We start from the raw sequence: 17,839 nt of genomic DNA, 5'->3' as shown, positions 1-17,839 counted from the left end.
ATGACAGGTACACTTGCATTGCATCGTTATATGATCTTATCTTATGTATGCTTTGCATGTTGTTGAGATCAGGTTTGCCCTTACCTTACATGCTTGGACAAGATATTTTTCTTTTCCTATGTAGCATGTTTTTGTTGTTTTTCTGCTTTTATTTTAAACAGCAAAAGGGGGGGGGGGGGGGGGGGGGGAGAAAGATGTAGATATTTATTCCCTTATTTAGCTTTTTAGATATCTTATGTATTTTTACATGATGTCTCAGTTCTTAGTGCATTAATTATATTGGTTTTTATATAACTGAGAGTTCATGCTTGATATCTACAAAGTTCCCCTGCCGCATCTATTTGATGGATAGTTGCTTTTCTCAAGCGATGAAAATGTGCACTATCCAAGGCTCCCCTAAAGGTACATTTTTTTTCCTCTAATTTTCTGCTTCTGAAAATTCTTCTGAAAGACTATTTATGTGCTAGGATTGTCAAAATGACCAATTTGCTAGTTGAACCTAGCCCTAAAAATTTTGGTTTCCTCTCTAAGTTGCAGCACCAAAAAGAAACATGCAGTTATACTTCTTAGCTTAAAAGTTACATGAATAAATTCACTACTTCTGTGCTATTTCCGTTCATGGTGCAAGTAAAATTCAAAATTGTGCTACTTCTTAAGGGGAGAGTATCAGATGAGGGTGACTAGGCCCTAGTATCATAAGGTTTGACTTTTGATTGATCCAACTGTGAAAATTCTCTCTTTAGAAAATTTAGTTGCTTTAAATCATATCAGCAAAGATCATATCTTACTGAGAAAGTCTTCACACACATTGCATGAGTTAAGTAGACTGTTTAAAAAATTCTTCTGTGGTGAAATTTTTGCTAGCTAATTACTTATCTCTCTGCTATATTTTAGCATCAGTGTTAAAATGCTATTGAACTGTGTTACCAGCTTTTTATACATGCGTGTTCTGGAAATTATTTTTGGAAAATATATTTCTGCTCTTTTTCCTTTATTTTTCAGAGTTTTGTGTGCAATGTCCGGACGGTGGTTCTGTATGTTCGGACAGTGCGACAGGTTTGTCCAAACGTGCCTGATTCAAGTCCAGACATGGGCTTTAGTGCGGTATCTTATGTGACACTAAGTACGAACGGCATTAGAGATACGTCCGGACAGTGAACCATTGAGGGTTAAATCGTATTCCCCCTGGGCCGCACATCATTTTCATCTTCTCTCTTTTGATCTTTTGTCATTTTCTGCGTTTTTCTTTGCCCTTTTCACGAGTTTTTCTCACGTGCACTTGTCCTTTTACAATTTCTCTCCACCCCAGGTATGATTCTCTCCTTTTTTACTAATTTCTTTTAAGTTTTTTTACTTAAAATGGTATTTTTTAGGGATTATTATATTTTGAGTTTATGTGATTTATAATGTGATTTATTGCTCATATTCTCTGTTGTTAGGTTGAGATTTTGCCTATTATCTCAGTTGGACTTTTATATTTTGGTTATTTTTGTGGTTGGAATTTTTGGGATAGTCCATTTTACAGCCGTCATAATGCCCAAATTTTTTTTGAACTAACAAGAATTAATGATTTCAATATATATTTTTTTTTTTGGTGGAATATTTTTGGTTTTTTAGTTCAGGAAAAATGTCTTTAGATGACTCTCCACCCCGAGTCAGGCAAAGAATTGAAGAATCTGTTGCTGACAGGCGTCTCCGCAAGGAAAAGCGACAAGTCTTATTGAAGTGGAATCTTCTTCGCACCGATCTGAGGGATCCAGTTCTACTCCCTATTGGCCAGATGATTCAGGAGAATCAGTGGGAGTACCTCTACAACTATGCATGCCAGGCTTTTCCTAGACTGGTGCAGGAATTCTATGGCCACATGATTATCATTCAGGATGATGACAGAGGTATGATCATACAAACTATGGTCAGAGGGCACACCATTCAGGTTGATCCCCAGCTTATCAGTTATGTGCTCGGGGTCCCAGTTCTGCCAGTTTCAGGTGTTCCCTTCTCTCCAAGAGTTGAGGCTCCCAACACGAACTTACTCCATGATTTCTTTGGTACTAGACCTCAGTGGAAGGAGAATTCCCACTCTCATATTAGTATTGGTGCCTTTGCCCCTATGCACCAGTTCTTGGCAAAGATAGTTGTGACCAACTTCTGGCCACAAGCTCGTCGGAGTACGCTTACTCTCAAGAAGGCCACCCTACTTTATGCTATTGTGATGAGGACACCTTTTTGTCTGTGCAAGCACATTTTGCACATTTTGCACACTATGCTCGAGGTTCGTGATGAGATGAACACCAGTCTGTCCTTTGGGTGTTTGACCACTCATATATATATATTTGGGATCTAATTATTATTTATGAAAGTCTTTAGATCAGTCATAAGTAATAACATGATTCATGTTTAAACACCGAAATACGGTGACATAATGTTCAAACATGAATCTCAACAATTTATATATGAATTAGATAATAAATTCAAAAGTAATAAGAATTACTTATGATGATCCAAGACCATCACAAGGTCAAAATACAGCAAGAATAATAAACATATATATTCACAATTCCATAATAACATCAAATAAGATCAAAGAAATGTTTAAGTATCCTTTAGGTCATTCTCCTCAATCTTTTCTTTTTGAAACTATTCTTTTGTGTTCTATGTTCTATGAAGCATATTAACATAAAATATATCTTAGAAATCACTTATGGAACACTTGAACAAATATAAAACTTATCAAACAATTTGTGAAACAAAAGTCCTATTTTAAGTCCAAAGTGGTCAGTTATGGAGTTGCTAGTGCTGTTTTGGTTTCTTGTATTTGTTCTATAAAGCTAGGCCATGAAAGAGCAAGGTAAGAGGTATATCTAGCTCCTTTAAGGGCTAAGGCTGCTGGATAGAAATACAAAAGAGAAAAAAGAAAAGCTTCACTCAATCCTCACCTTGGCCAAGTAGTGTAAAATGGAAAGACTTGATTGTTTTTGCATGCAATTTTCACTTGTCATAAGAAAGAGAGGTAGGCAAGGCTTGTCTCATATTTATAGGAGTCTTAAGACATCAGGGGAATGAAAGGAACCCACAGGTGTGTGTTGGAAAGGCTGCTAGAATTCAAGAAGCAAAATAGCCTCCTTTGTTGACCAAAAAGTCTCTTTTACACTTAAAAGTCCAACCTTTTGTCTAACTAGACTTAGCTTTCAACCAAATTTCCATAAGTAAAAATCGGTTTGTTTTCAGTTTTGGAGACAGTTAGGGCCGACTACCTTGGTCTTTCAATTCATTTTGCTAAAAATTTGACAGTTGGGTTATTTAGGCACCGGTTTTGGCCAAAAAGTCAACTGTCACCAAATTGAATTCTGACTTCACAGAATTCAAGTTTTAACTATATATATATATATATATATATATATTATTTTGAGTCATTATAAGCCCTAAAAATACATTTATCATGTCCAAATTTAGAAGTTAAATGTTAGCAAAAAGTGTCACTTAGCTCTTAAATAGTCAACTATAAATCTAAAAAGTCAATCGATGGACTTTTCACCAAATTTTACCATGTGATAGATATTTCTATTGTGAGGATAACGCACTTTGAATCGACTAAATCAAAGTTCGTTTAACCTATTTTGGATTCAAACAAAGTTTTAAGTTTAAATGCTAACTTTATGTTTTAAGGGTTTTAGGACATGATCTTTTAGCTTTTGAAAAGACTATAGGTTTGGTCATAAAAACTTATTGATATTGTCTTCCCAACAATATCAATGAGTTCTTAAGAGCTTGAATTTTTTGGACGTTACATTATAAATGATTCTAGGGAAGTTCTAAATTGACTAGTCATTTTAAGGTGATAGTGCAAATGTGGCTAGGGCTTTTTTATGGGTCGTTACATCATTTGCCTAATTTTTTACGGCTAAAAAAGGGTGATGAATTCATGAAAAGAAGGGGGTTTTGATACAAAGCTAGTCAGGCAAGGAACAATGGCTGCAAAGCTATCATCAAAAAGGTATGGAGAGTGAAGAAGAGAAAATCTAAAAATTGGGGGAATTTTCAGAAGTGGCTTGACAAATGCTAATGCGAATTAGTAAGATGGAAAAATTAAAACTCTCGCTAGGTGGATGAACTCATCAAACATAAGTCCAAGACACTTGTTAGTTTGTAATTGGCCACATTCGGTTGGACAAAATCACTTCTTTGTAAAGATGCTTTTTAACAGGGATTCCGCTATTCAGAAGTGCTTCCAGAAGATTCTGCATAGTTTGCAAGCCAGAAAATTCGGTTCCCTATCAGCCGTCCGGATGACGTGTCATACTGTCTGGACGCCCATCTGCCCAAAGTGTCAACCGTCCGGACGCCCATCTGTTCAAAGCATCATCTGTCCAGACGACGAGAACTTCCCGTCCGGACCTTCCCCTGTGTCGAGAAGTTTCGAACTGCACCAGCTTGCATCCGTCCGGACGTTTCAGCAGCACGTCCGAACGACTCTCAGTGTTCCACCAAGCTTTAGGATTTCTTTCCAAAACACAGATATGGAAAGATCGCTACAACCCTCCGAACGACGCGGATTCCCGTCCGAACGCGCTTATCCATAAGGTAAGTATCGCATTCAAAATCCAGATGTTCGGACACCAATCAACATGGTCTAGACGCGCGTGCATCAAATATATAAATTGCGTGCATCAAATCAACCGTCCGGACGATTATTCCCCCGGTCCGGACGTGAAGCCTTTATAAGGAAATTGCTTGCAGCGAAAGTGCGACTGTCTGGACGACAGGGCACAACCGTCCGGACGCAGCTCAAAAACAGGAAAGAATTTCAGCGAAATTCTCGGGAAGTCGATCGCACAGTTATCCATCCGGACGACCCTTGACTACCATCCGGACGGCGCCTATGTTTTATCAAGCCAGACGCTGATTTGAACCCTCAGCCTATAAATAGAGGTCCCTAGGCTTGATAACAGCAAGAATTCGGTATTGAATTCGATTAGTGCCTAGAGAGCTATATTGTGAGATTATTAAGCTGAGTTGATCTCTCTAAAGTCGTTGCTGTGTGTGCTGTTGCTGCGCTTATTTGAAGTCTATCTTAGAGGTTGGCCCTAAAGTAAAGGATTTCATTGAAGACCCCTTCTGGTAGGAGACCTGGTTGGGAGGCGTTCATTTTGGGTTACACGTTAGAGTTCAAGGTACGACCATTGCATCAGGGGTATGTGAGTGCTACTACTTTGTAACTAGTCTTGTCTTCTGAATAGTGGATATCCTGGGTTTGGCTACCCCGAAGTGGTTTTTCTCATCTTGAGTTTCCACTTCGTTAACAAAAATCTTGTGTTATTTTATTTTCACATTATTTTGTTAACACGTTGTGCACACACACACTTGCTTTATATTAGAAGTCATTTCCATTTTTCAAAACTGGTAGATTTGCAAGGGGAAAGGGTGTCCACGATTTGGAAGAATTTAACAAGATTCATCTTGATTTGTACTCACTCAAGGAACAAGAGGACATGAAGTGGAGGCAACGTGCAAATAAGAACAGACTCAAACATGGAGATAGAAACCCAAAATATTTCTATGTTTGTGCCAATCAGATGAGACAAGCTATTCAGATAGAAAAAATAATGGCTGAAGATGGATCTATTTGTGAATCATAAGAGGACATTGCACAAGCTTTTATCAACTACTATCAAATGCTGTTTATGTCGGAGGCTCGAGGAGGTATGGAAGAATATCTCTATGCAATGAATAGTAGAATCATAGAAAGCATGAATTCTCAACTTATGAGAGAATTTACTGTGGAAGAGATTAGCATAGCCCTAAATTAGATGTCATCTCGCAAAGCACCTGAACTAGATGGATTTATAGCATTTTTCTACCAAAAAAATTAGTCCTTTGTTGGGGAGGAGGTTCGTAAGGTTGTATTGATTTTTTTAAATAAATATTTGAATTCCACTTATATTGCACCAATACCCAAACTTTTTTTTTTTAAAAAAAAAAAAAAAAAAAAAAAAAAAAAAAACCTACAATAGTAAGTGAGTTCAGGCCCATCAGTCTTTGTAGTTTCATTTACGTAATTGTATCGAATGAGTTAGCTACCAGCTTGAATGTAGTTTTCGCACATGGCTTTGTTTGGTAACCATCTTTCCCTCCCCCTCCCTTTATTTTTTCTTCTCTAAAAAAAGTCAACTTCAAAATGTGACCACCCATTTATATATATATATATATATAAAATGGAATCGCACAGTGGCATGACGATTAGTCACTAAGCCAACACATAGTATACATCTCATAATATGTATCTGGTACATTAGAGTATAACATCTATGCAGTGGAAAACATTTATGCAGTGGAAATTAAATCTCATAGACTAACCAATGTTAATTTCAACAATAGAGCCATTTAATTGTCTTTCTGTTTAGGGCTTAATCAAAATATTATACACATAAAAAATGGCTATACAGAATTACGTATCACATACGACACAAGCCATATACAAAATACCAACAAAAGTTAACTATCCGAGTCCGACACATCTACAACTTGGGCGAAGAGCTTCAATCGTAGTATCCCAAATAAAGTACCACAGAGTCTTCATCAACGTTTACGGTACATGCTACCAAAGCATTAGCATCTACAGGGTCGTGGTGTTAGCCACGTCCGCATAGGTGAAAGTATGAGTCTACCAACTCAGGAGTAGATTACACATTGATTTTCGCAATAAATCACAAGTATACATGCATTTCCAGGTATAACAACCATTATCAACATAAGCATCAACTTAAAACATGTTACACATCACCATATGATGTACATACTCAACATACATATTCATCTCATTACACATCATCAACGTAGTATACATATTCATCATATTTTTTCATCCCATTACACATCATCAACATACTATACCTACTCATCATGCTTTTCCATCTCATTACACATCATCAACATACAATACATACTCATCATACTTTTTTCATATCATTTTGGTGCTAGAGGGAACGCAGCCAATGGTCTTTCATCTCATCATGTTACATATCATCATTACACTTTACATGTTCGTCATTCACTTTCATTGCGTAGTGCCAAAGGGGACACAGCCTAGTGGTCTTTCACTTTAATGCCAAAGGGGACGCAGCCTAGTGGTCTTTCACTTCTTAATGCCAAAAGGGACGTAGCCTAATGGTCTTTCATTTCACATTGCCAAAGGGGACGCAGTCCAGTGCTCTTTCATTTTACTTTGCCAAAGGAGACGCAACCCAGTGGTCTTTCATTTTACTTTTCTCTACATGTACATGATCATCACATAACCAACTCATCTCATATTCACTTCGCAATCATCATGTCATTTTCTCATCTCAAATATCACTTCCTCATCATATGCATATAATCGATAGAAATAACATTGGCGTAATTATAAATTCATATCATAAAACCCCACAAGTTCTCAGTGAGTAAAATATTCACCTTGGCTGCTTGATTTATGGCTTAACGATGAATCTTCAATGAAAGCCTTGTAATGTATCGCTTAAAATCTACCAAAACATAACCCGAAGCTTGAATATTATTTAGAATGCTCCAAAGTGCACAAAACCTCAAAAATCAAACAATGAAAACATAGATCTTGCTTCGAGGATCACGTTTCCGGAGTCAGATTTGAGATTGGAGGCTTCGATTTACCGGAATCTAAGATTTTAGATAGAAAACCTCAGAGAAAATGAGATGTGGCGTGATGAGTGCAAAATATTGCATATTTAAACCCCTTAATTTACATTAGTTAATTCTTTGGTTGTGTCTTAATCTAATGTTTTGTATTAGATTTTTGTTTTTAGTGTTTTGTAGGTTGTTAAAGGAAAATAGCAGCTTTATGGTGAAAAATGCAAAGTTTGGAAGAAAGCACACTTTAAGGAAACCTAGATGATATGGTTATGTTTAACGAAATCAATGAAGGGATTGAATCGAAATTTTTCTAATTGGAGTCAAAATCGGATTGGATTAAATTTTATATTCTACACATGTCTTAGTATTTTGATCATAACTTTCAATTGAAGTATTGGATTCATGTGAAACTAGCAGCGTTGGAAAGCTAACTCAAAATAATAAAATTTATTGTGAAATATCATTTTCCTAATTTGGACGTTTCCTATGCCAAAAGTATCCTGCAATATAAGAACGCAAATCTAGACGAATCCTATTCCGATTTGTACTAGGATTGCTTCCTAATTTGACTAGGAAATTGAAATACGATTTTTCTAGGATCTCTAGGACTTCTAGTGTTTGATTGCCCCCTATAAATAGACCCCTAAGCTTCAAGAAAGAGGAAGAGGTTATAGAGTATGAAATTTCAGAGGAGAAAGAAGAGCGAGTTAAGGATTTTCCTAGCTTTTGGATCTCAAATTTGGGGTTTTCAATTTGTAAGCATCTTAATTTTCATGGATTCAATTATTATTGTTTTATCTTTCTATTCCATGAGAGATTAAACCCTCAATTAAGGTTGAGGATGAAGCCTCACTTATGATTAGCAACATTGTTCTCATGTAATGTAATATTTTCCAATTGTTTTACTTCAACTCAATTTTGTGGAATGATTCTTTGATATCTTTTGTGATTCAAGGACACATTTAATGACTTAAGATAATTTTATTGTGAGAACTTTGAGAAATATTATTGATCATGGGAAAATGTTGCTATGAATTTGTGAGTGCGGATCCCGACACCTTAATGCTTCTTTACTTGATTAAATTCACTATAATTTTGTTTATGCTTTTGATCTTTTAATTCACAAAATCAATCTCTCAACTTTTGGAACTAGGTTTGGATTTGATTAATTTAGACATAAATTTTGTTTGTAAAAACACAATTCATTGTGGGATCGACCTCACACTTGCAATCCATCGGCTACAAACGATTCTTGCACTTGCGAGAACAATTAAAATTTATAACATGGCATGAGTGAGAGAGAGAGAGAGAGAGAGAGAGAGAGAGAGAGAGATAACTGGAGAAATGAGCTGAAAATAGCTCATTCTCAGTTTAAAATGTGGCATGTCCGGACACGTAAGTGCCTTGTCTGAACACAGGCATGAGGATTTGCAGCCCGGGACTCTTTGTAAGGCCCATCTGGACACGCGTAAGGGTCGAGACTTACTGGAAGTCCCTTCCGGACATGAGTCCAGCTCATCCGAACACACAAAGTGTTAGTTTTTGATTGGCATCATTCTATGGACAAAATCACTATTATGTAATGTTGCTGCTTTCACAGGGATGTTGTATATTTCAGAGTCATCAGATATTTAGAGTTTATTTTTCTGATGTGGAAAGAGCCGTATTATGACAAGTTGCAAGTGTCACAAGCTTCATGAAGGCTATTTCAGTGTTCAAGGAAGATTCTGCGTAGATTCCAACTCAGAGAAGTCGGATCCCAAGCAACCGTCCGGACGATGTGGTGTTCCCGTCCAGACGCTCTTCAGTTAGAAACATTCGTCCAGACGACAAGAACTTTATGTCCGGACGCCCATCAGTGTCTAGAAATTTTGAACTGTTCAAGATTGCGTCCGTCCGAACGTAATGGCAAATCATTCGGCCGTTATTAAGAGTTCGCGAAGAATTCAGTGTTCAAGTGCATCCGTCCGGACGACGTGGCAATACCGTTCGGACGCCATTCAATATTCAACAAGGAGTCTATTTTCAGAAGTCGACACTGTTTGGGAAGTCTCTACAAGCCGTCCGGACGACATGGCAACACGTTCGGACGATGTCCAGTAGTTCAAAATATTCCAAAGTTCCGTTCGGACGCGGAAAGGATTTTAGCGAAGACCGTCCGGACGTGAACCTGATAAAGATAGAATTACGCTGTTTCTGAAAGGATATCGCAGAAAACCGTCTGGACATGGCTAACTTCCGTCCGGACGCTCGCCAGCCAGAGTCTGAATCTCAGTAGTTTTTGAGGTCTCTTGAAGCCTATAAATAGAGGGCTCTAGGCTAGTGTTTTGTACAGAATTCGACAGTAAATTCCATCGTGCTTTGAAAGGGTGTTTAGGGAGAATCGAAGATCCGCTAGCTCTCAAGCCGGTGCCAGTGTGTGCTCAGTTGTTCGTGTGAAGTCTATCTTAAGGGTCGACCCTAGGATAAAAGAATCCATCAAAAACCCCTTCAGGTGGAAGATCTGGTTGGGAAGCATTTGTGTTGGGTTACACGTTAGAGTTAAAGGTATGACTAATGCAAAGGGTTATGTGAATACGAGTGTCTTGTAACTAGCTTTTTTTTTTATAGTGGATTCCTGGGTTTGGCTGCCCCGAAGTGGTTTTTTCTCTTCATAGAGTTTTCACTTCGTAACAAATATCTTGTCTTATTTAAATTCCGCATTTAAAATATTTGTTTGCACACAAACACACACACTAGGTTTAAATTAAAAGTTAATAAATATTTTCACAAAGAAACCTGGACTTTTTGCCAAGCCCGTCCCGACACCAAAATGGGTCAATCCGAACACGATTCAGAGAAAGTCACTACTGACTTTCTGCCAAGCCCGTCCGGACACCAAAATGGGTCTGTACGGACACACGAAATAGAAAATCCTTCCTAATTGTTTTCTAAGTGTTTTTCTCCCTAATTTCTTACTTAATTAGTCTAATTAACATTTTAACACTTAATTATGTCTTGGACGTCATATAAAACATTTAAATTTTTTTTCTCTTTTTATATCACATCAATCATTTTTTATTACTCTTCAAATAAAAAAACCAACTAGAAAACAAAACTTTTTTACTTTTCCTTAGAAATTCTTTCTACTTTATATCACATCAATCACTTCTTATTACTATTCAAAAACAAAACTCATATCAAAAACCTTTACCAAACATGTGGGGGATTCTATAACCAAAGAGCCTCTATCCGTGGGAGATTTATAATTGATAATATTATGGTTGCATATGAGACACTACACTCATTGCACATTAAATATGTGGGGAAATGAAGGGGATATGGCTCTAAAATTATATATGAGCAAAGCTTACAACCAGGAGTTGAAGGTTTTGGAGGGAATTGTGAGAAAGATGGGGTTTGCATGCAACTGGATCCAACTTGTTATGAACCGTGTTAGGATGGTGAATTATGTTATTATTGTGAATGGTAGCCACATGGAGAGAATTGTTCCAGCCAAAAGAATAAGGCAAGGGTATCCCCTTTCACCCTACCTTTTGTCCTATGTGTGGAGGTTATGATCTCTTTTCTTCATCATGAGGAAATCACAAGGGCTCTCACAAGTGTTCCCACTTCCAAGATGAGTCCTCAACTTAACACTTATTATTATTATTATTATTTTTTTTTTTGTTGATGATAGTTTACTTTTTTGCAAAGCAAATTCTTTACATTGGTGGAGGTTGACTTAGTTGTTAACTATTTATGAGAGGCATCTGGGCATAAATTAAACAAGGACATCAATTTTCATTAGAAGAAACACAAGCCAAGAGTTGAGGGGCCAAATTCTGAAGATGTCTGGTTTTAGGCTACGCAACGATATAATAAATATCTGGAATTACCATCCCTAATTGGCAAATCTAGAACACATGCGTTTAAGAGCATAAAAGACAAACTATGGAAAAGGCTAAGTGAATGGAAGCTCAAATTCCTATCGCAAGCAAAGAAAGAAATCTTGTTGCAGGCGGTGGTCTTGGCCATACCAACTTACAGCATGAGTGTATTACAGCTATCGAAAATTCTATGTAAGGAGCTTAATTCAATGATGCAAAAATTTTGGTGGGATCACTAAGAGAAAGAGGCAAAAATTCATTAGATGAGTTGTAAGAGATTCGAGTGTTCCAAGGCCAAGGGAGGCATGGGTTTCAAGGACCTAGTTTGCTTTAATAAAGCATTGCTAAACAAACAGTGTTGGAAATTATTACAACATCATGATAGGCTGGCAGCGGGAATTATGAAGGCTCATGATTACCCCATAAGCTCGATTCTAGATGTAGAACTATGTAAAAGGCCATCCTTTGCTTGACGAAGCATTCTAGGAGTGGGTGACTTTCTTAAATGGGGGCTTATATGGTGGATTGAAAATGGGGAGATGGTGAAATTTGGGGGAATAAATGGCTTCCAAATCTGACCACATTTTTCGTCCTGTCACCAAGGAGAATACTAGAGGCGAATGTTAAAGTGAATGAGGTCATAGACCATGGTACAAAATGGTGGAATACTGAGTTGAGAAGAGAGATATTTATAGAGGATGAGGTGGGGCCATTTGCAAGTTAACATTGAGATGTCACAATTAGCGAGACGCCACAATTCGGAAAAGGACCACAAAAGGAGAATTGACTATGCGTAGTGCATATCATATGAAGAAAGAAAGACAGGACTTGTTGCGAGGAGATGGGTCCGATAGTTCGGGAGGTAATGAAATTTAGAGTTTGATTTGGAATCTGAAGATGTTCCTGTGGAGAGCATGCCACAAAGTCCTTCCTACCAAAGAAAATTTGTTGAAACGAGGTATTGTAAACAAACTTTCTAGTCCTATTTGTAATTTTGAGGAAGAAAGTATGTTACATATTCCATGGAGTTGGCCCTCAACTATGGATGTTTGGAGAGTTTGTGGGAGAAAATTTCAGAAAAGTTCTTGTGGCAGATGCCACAAATCTAATTTTTTGCAGGATGTTAAGGGTTTGTCCTCTAAATGTACTACTATATAATTTGAGTTATTTGTGGTAATATCTAGAAGAATATTGTTCCGTTGGAACATAGTAGTTCAAGGGAGCGAGTTCCCAACCTAGTGGTAAGGGGGGTGATGGAGTCTTTTGATGAATACAAGAGTTGTACATGCCACATACTTTTGTAGAGTTCTGGGCCTTCAGAAAACTGTATGGAAGGTGATGCGCTCCAAATAGTGAATGTTGTCAAATCAAACATACAAAAGTAGAGCAGATATGGACAACTTGTGGAGGATATTCAAGGGATGCTTAATATGTTGCCTGAATGGCATATTGTTCATGTCAAAAGGGAGGTAAACTCTGCTACCCATGAGTGAGCCAAAGCGACAGTTAAACTAGTCATAGATTAGGTTTGAATGGATGAAATTCCTAATTGTATCTATGATATTGTTTTTATTAAAGTAACGTGATCTAGTTTTATAAGATGAATAAAAGCAAGTATTTTTTTTAAAAAATAAAAAAATAAACTCAACCCTTTATATTAAACAAGTTGAAACGGGTCATGTTCGTGTCAACCTAATACAATGTGTTTATTAAATGAGTTATGTGAGCCATGTTGTGATACCCATTTAATTGAATATGCGAGAGGTTTGACATGATTAATTAAATGGGTTGTGTTCATTTCGACCTATATAATCACATGGTTCGATACAACACAAACTCAAACTATGAACCTGAATTGGTACCTGTATTAATTGACACAAGTCTAATTTGAATTTATACATTGTATCATATTAAAAGCTTGGAAAATCTTCACAACTCGTAAATTTTAAAAGAGATGCCTTTGAAGAATTTCGAAATGAAATGGAAAATAAATGAGAAAAGTGAAAGTAGTAGAAAATGGAGTCAAGAGAAATTTAGGGTGGTTCGGCATTAAATGCCTACGTCCACTATAAATTGCCCTACGAGCTACATTTTTCTCTTATAGACTTGATCTGATTGTGTACAAAACTCTTTTTATAGAGCGTTACAAATGATTTTAATAAGTTTAAATGTAATCAAATTTCTTAATTTAGGTTAAACTAATCATCATTTATCACAAAGAATTTTTGTGCTTATCATATATTCTAACAGCCTTCGAGTGAAACATTTGCATCAAATTTATGTGCCTTGTATTTTTGTCTCTCTTCTCTTAAATTTGAAACCTAGCTATTTTTTAAGGATTTGTGCAAAATTAAACTTTATTGTCATAAATCTAATTTTCCATGATTTTTGGATTGTTGCGTGAAACTAACACTTGATGACAAAATAAGAATCAAGATTCTATGGAGTTCTTATGGAAAAAAATGATAATTTTACATCTCTTATACATCTTTTTTTTAAAAAAAATAAAAAAATAAAAAATCAACCATTGAATCTGTAGGACCTACATGTGGGTCTTACAGATCAAGCCACATGTAGGTCCTACAGATCAAATGGTTAATTTAAAAAAGAGACGTATGTGTACCATGTTTCGTTCTTATGATATCCGCTAACAAAATCATTTAATTTTAAAACAATGATTGAGATTTGAAAAAATCTACTCAATAGATTAGCATACGAAGGATATAAATTAGTTTGTAGCTAATTTCTACAAGTCAGTCTAATAAAATGACATGTATTCTTAATTTTTTATTAATGCTATTAAAAAAACGTGAGGAGCAATATATGATTCTCACATGTTAAGATACTCATTTCACTTTATTAAACTGATTTCTAGGAATTAGTTACAAACCAGTTTTTAGCTAATTTCTATCTACTTAGGAATTATAGAGTCATGATTTATAACATATGTTGTTTTTTGAGGAAAATCTTTTTGAGTTTGAAATAATTAATGTGAAAGAAAACTCCACCTTTTGTGCTTTGATTTGTAAAGTATTCAATCACAACATATGGGGGTTTATTTGGTACAATTCATAAAATGTTAAGAAACTATTTGCCAACTTAATTGCTAAGACTTGGATAATTTACTTAAGATAAATGGTTAGGATATTCTAAAACTTTAAATATTATTGAATTACTTTAATAAATCTAAGAAATGGTGATCGATCCAATTTATCTTATAATATATGTAATGTATAAGAATACAACCATCAATATATTCATGGGACTTTGATGATGGACTTAATTTGGTGATTACTTTGTTTAGTTAGTAAAACATTTTTGTTTCAATCATGGTATACAATATTTAGGAAGGAATTCCATTCAGATGAAAGATTATTTAAAAATCAAAGGATAATTATCCCCAATTGTGTAGGTCAAAAATATAATCAGCATCTAATTGATTGAAAAAACAAAATGTTTATAATGATCACTTATCAAGTACTATTCAGGATGGATAATGCTACATACCACACAAACATCTGAAAAAGCTGACAAGGTTATGTCTAGTAGCCTTTGGATCAACCATTGTTAAAAATAAAATAAAAAATCCAATAGCTACTAGACCTTGCCATGTCATCTTTGTGCGATATTTGTAGGATGTTTGTGTGGTATGTATTATAATTCAATCGTCTAAACAATTTTTTATTTTTATTTTTTATAGTCATGATCAAAGTTTTATTTGACAGACCTAGGAGACTTGGGCACTCGGTCCCCCAAAGATTTTGGATCACAATCCTCTCCATTTCAAGTAAAATGGAAACGATTCATTTCATGGTCAAGATTAGATTTTATAAATTTAATGGTATATATGCTGCCATATGGTGAATATATATACAACATTGCTGTAAATATATACAAGACTAGTTTTCTATTCATTCATTTGCATTGATGGGCACTCACAATTGTTGTGTTAATAAGGGCACTTTTAATTTGAATATCTTGCACATCATTTAAAAAAATTAAAATACGTAATAGCATGTACACCGTTAAATACAACAAAACAAAAATTTGACCATGATACAAAGAAAAGAGTAATTGATTAACAAAAAAAAAAATTCTATTTTTCAATATTTCTCTTTCATTCTTTATAGCGACCAAATGTTCTTATACATCCTCCCCCACCCCACCCCAATTTTCTCTCACAAAATATGAATTTCTCTCTCTCTCTCTCTCTCTCTCTCTCTCTCTCTCTCTCTCTCTCTCTCTCTCTCTCTCATGAGGAAAATGAGAAAAAACCTTCTTTGGCTCTATTTGGGTACGATTTCAAAAAGTGCAATTTTAAAAATAGCGATTTTAAAATGTACAATTTGAAGCGATTTTTAAAAATGCAATTAAGTGTTTGGTAAAATCGTACTTTAGCCTTTTAAATCGTATTTTAACATTTAAAATGATGTTTTTTTAAAAACGAACCCCTTTGCCTGCCATTTGAATACACAAATTTTTTTAGTTTTTCAAATTACAATTTTTTAAAATCGCACTCTCAAACAATTTATTTTCTACGATTTACTTTAAAATCACACTTTTAGTCTGTGAAATCGCAATGCGGAATGCACTCTTACTCAAAAAGCAATGCAACACTTTTCTATACTGCGGCTACACATTTACAACCCATTGAGCTCTCTCTCCAAAGGTAGCTTATAGCATGCTTGGCATGTTCTTTGGCTCACTTAAGCTTGAGCTTAATTTTCTTTTGTTTTTATTTTTTACCTTTTCTGTAATTTTTTTTTTTTTTTAAAACAATTTGATATGTTACAACACATAAATTCGAAAGAAGTAATATTAACAAATTCCTAATGAAAGATGTTAGTTTAGTAGAGTATTCTATATATATATATTATATTGGAGAGAATCATGGTGTATGATACCTTGAGGATCTTATAATATATTCTTGACATAAATGATAGAAAGAAGAGACAATAGGAGGGAAAAGAGTAGAGTATTGACTTTGGTCATGGTGATCATCATGGCCACGTGATTGCCATATGTGACTCTTGAACAAGAAGACCCCACCGTTGGATACAGAAGAATATTTTGGAAATCATGGGTGACTGATTGTCAGATTGGAAGGGGAGGGAATATACTCTCTAATGGGATATCGATCGCTGAAACTTTCTCCTCATCTACCTATCTCTCAGTTTAGGCCATGATAGTGCGATATGTACCATTGGCATTCTCCACAACCTCTCTCGACTATGGTCTCCGTATTGCTTACAACTAAAATCTGTGTCATTTTTTCCTTTGATTCCATTCCATTCATCATCATTCTTCACCCAATTATTTTTAGATCATCGATCTTCTAACCATTCAATGATCATAAATGGATCGAAACGGATCGAAGATCGTACGCTTACCTCGACTCATGGAATCCATAAGATTTTGAGACAATTTTAACCAAATGATCGTTTTAGAGAGAAAGATATAGCGGGCGTTTTTTGTTTTTTGTGTTGAGTTGCGAGTGTTTTATGTATTGAGTTTTTTTTTTTTTGGTAAAAAGCAAAAACCAGCCCTAAAAAGCATTAGCAAACGAGTTCTAAGAGATTGTTCGGCAATGCTTTTTCCCTAATCCTTCTGTTTTCTACTGAAAAAATAAAAGTATTGTCTCACAAAATACTTAAAACTATTTTCATATTTATGTTATATCTGTTGAAAATTATTTCATGAAAATTTAAGTTTCCCTCAAATTTAAATATTTCAACTTTCCCTCTATTTTTTCAGTTACTCTTTGCCTCATATTGAAAAGCTATGAGTTTTTTGTATGCTTTATAAGCATTTATCTTACTATTATATTAGATAGGATTTTGAGTACACATGTGTTAGTTGTATCACCCAGTGCGAAGCACTAGTCATTGCACGCATGTCGCTTTGACGCTTTAGACGCAATTAGCACTTGCGTATCGTCGCACACGAGCTTATTGTTTTACTTGTATATTTTTCTGATGTGTACAAGTGCTTTTCTAACAGTAATATTTTTGAATACTTGACAATTTTCTCAACTGTCAGAAACTATATTTTCTAATTGCTTTTTCAATAGTCAGAAACTATTTTTCCAACAGTTAGAAACTGTAATAAACTGCTATAAACTGTTTCTGTAATTTATATTAAAATATATTTTTCCAGCATATTTCGTTAATCTTTTTCCTTCTCTTCTTCTTCTCTACTGTTACAGAATTTTTTATTCAAAGTAGTGTTCAGAATTTACAATTTGCACATTGCATACGGACAGTATTGTATCCTAAGGACAAAATTGTTATATTCCCTTTTACAAAACTTATTATTTAAGTGGGAGGTAA

This window comes from Alnus glutinosa, chromosome 6 (genome assembly GCF_958979055.1).
Source record: "Alnus glutinosa chromosome 6, dhAlnGlut1.1, whole genome shotgun sequence".
In the NCBI taxonomy this organism is placed as follows: Eukaryota; Viridiplantae; Streptophyta; class Magnoliopsida; order Fagales; family Betulaceae; genus Alnus; species Alnus glutinosa.
This window is presented reverse-complemented; position numbering follows the sequence as displayed.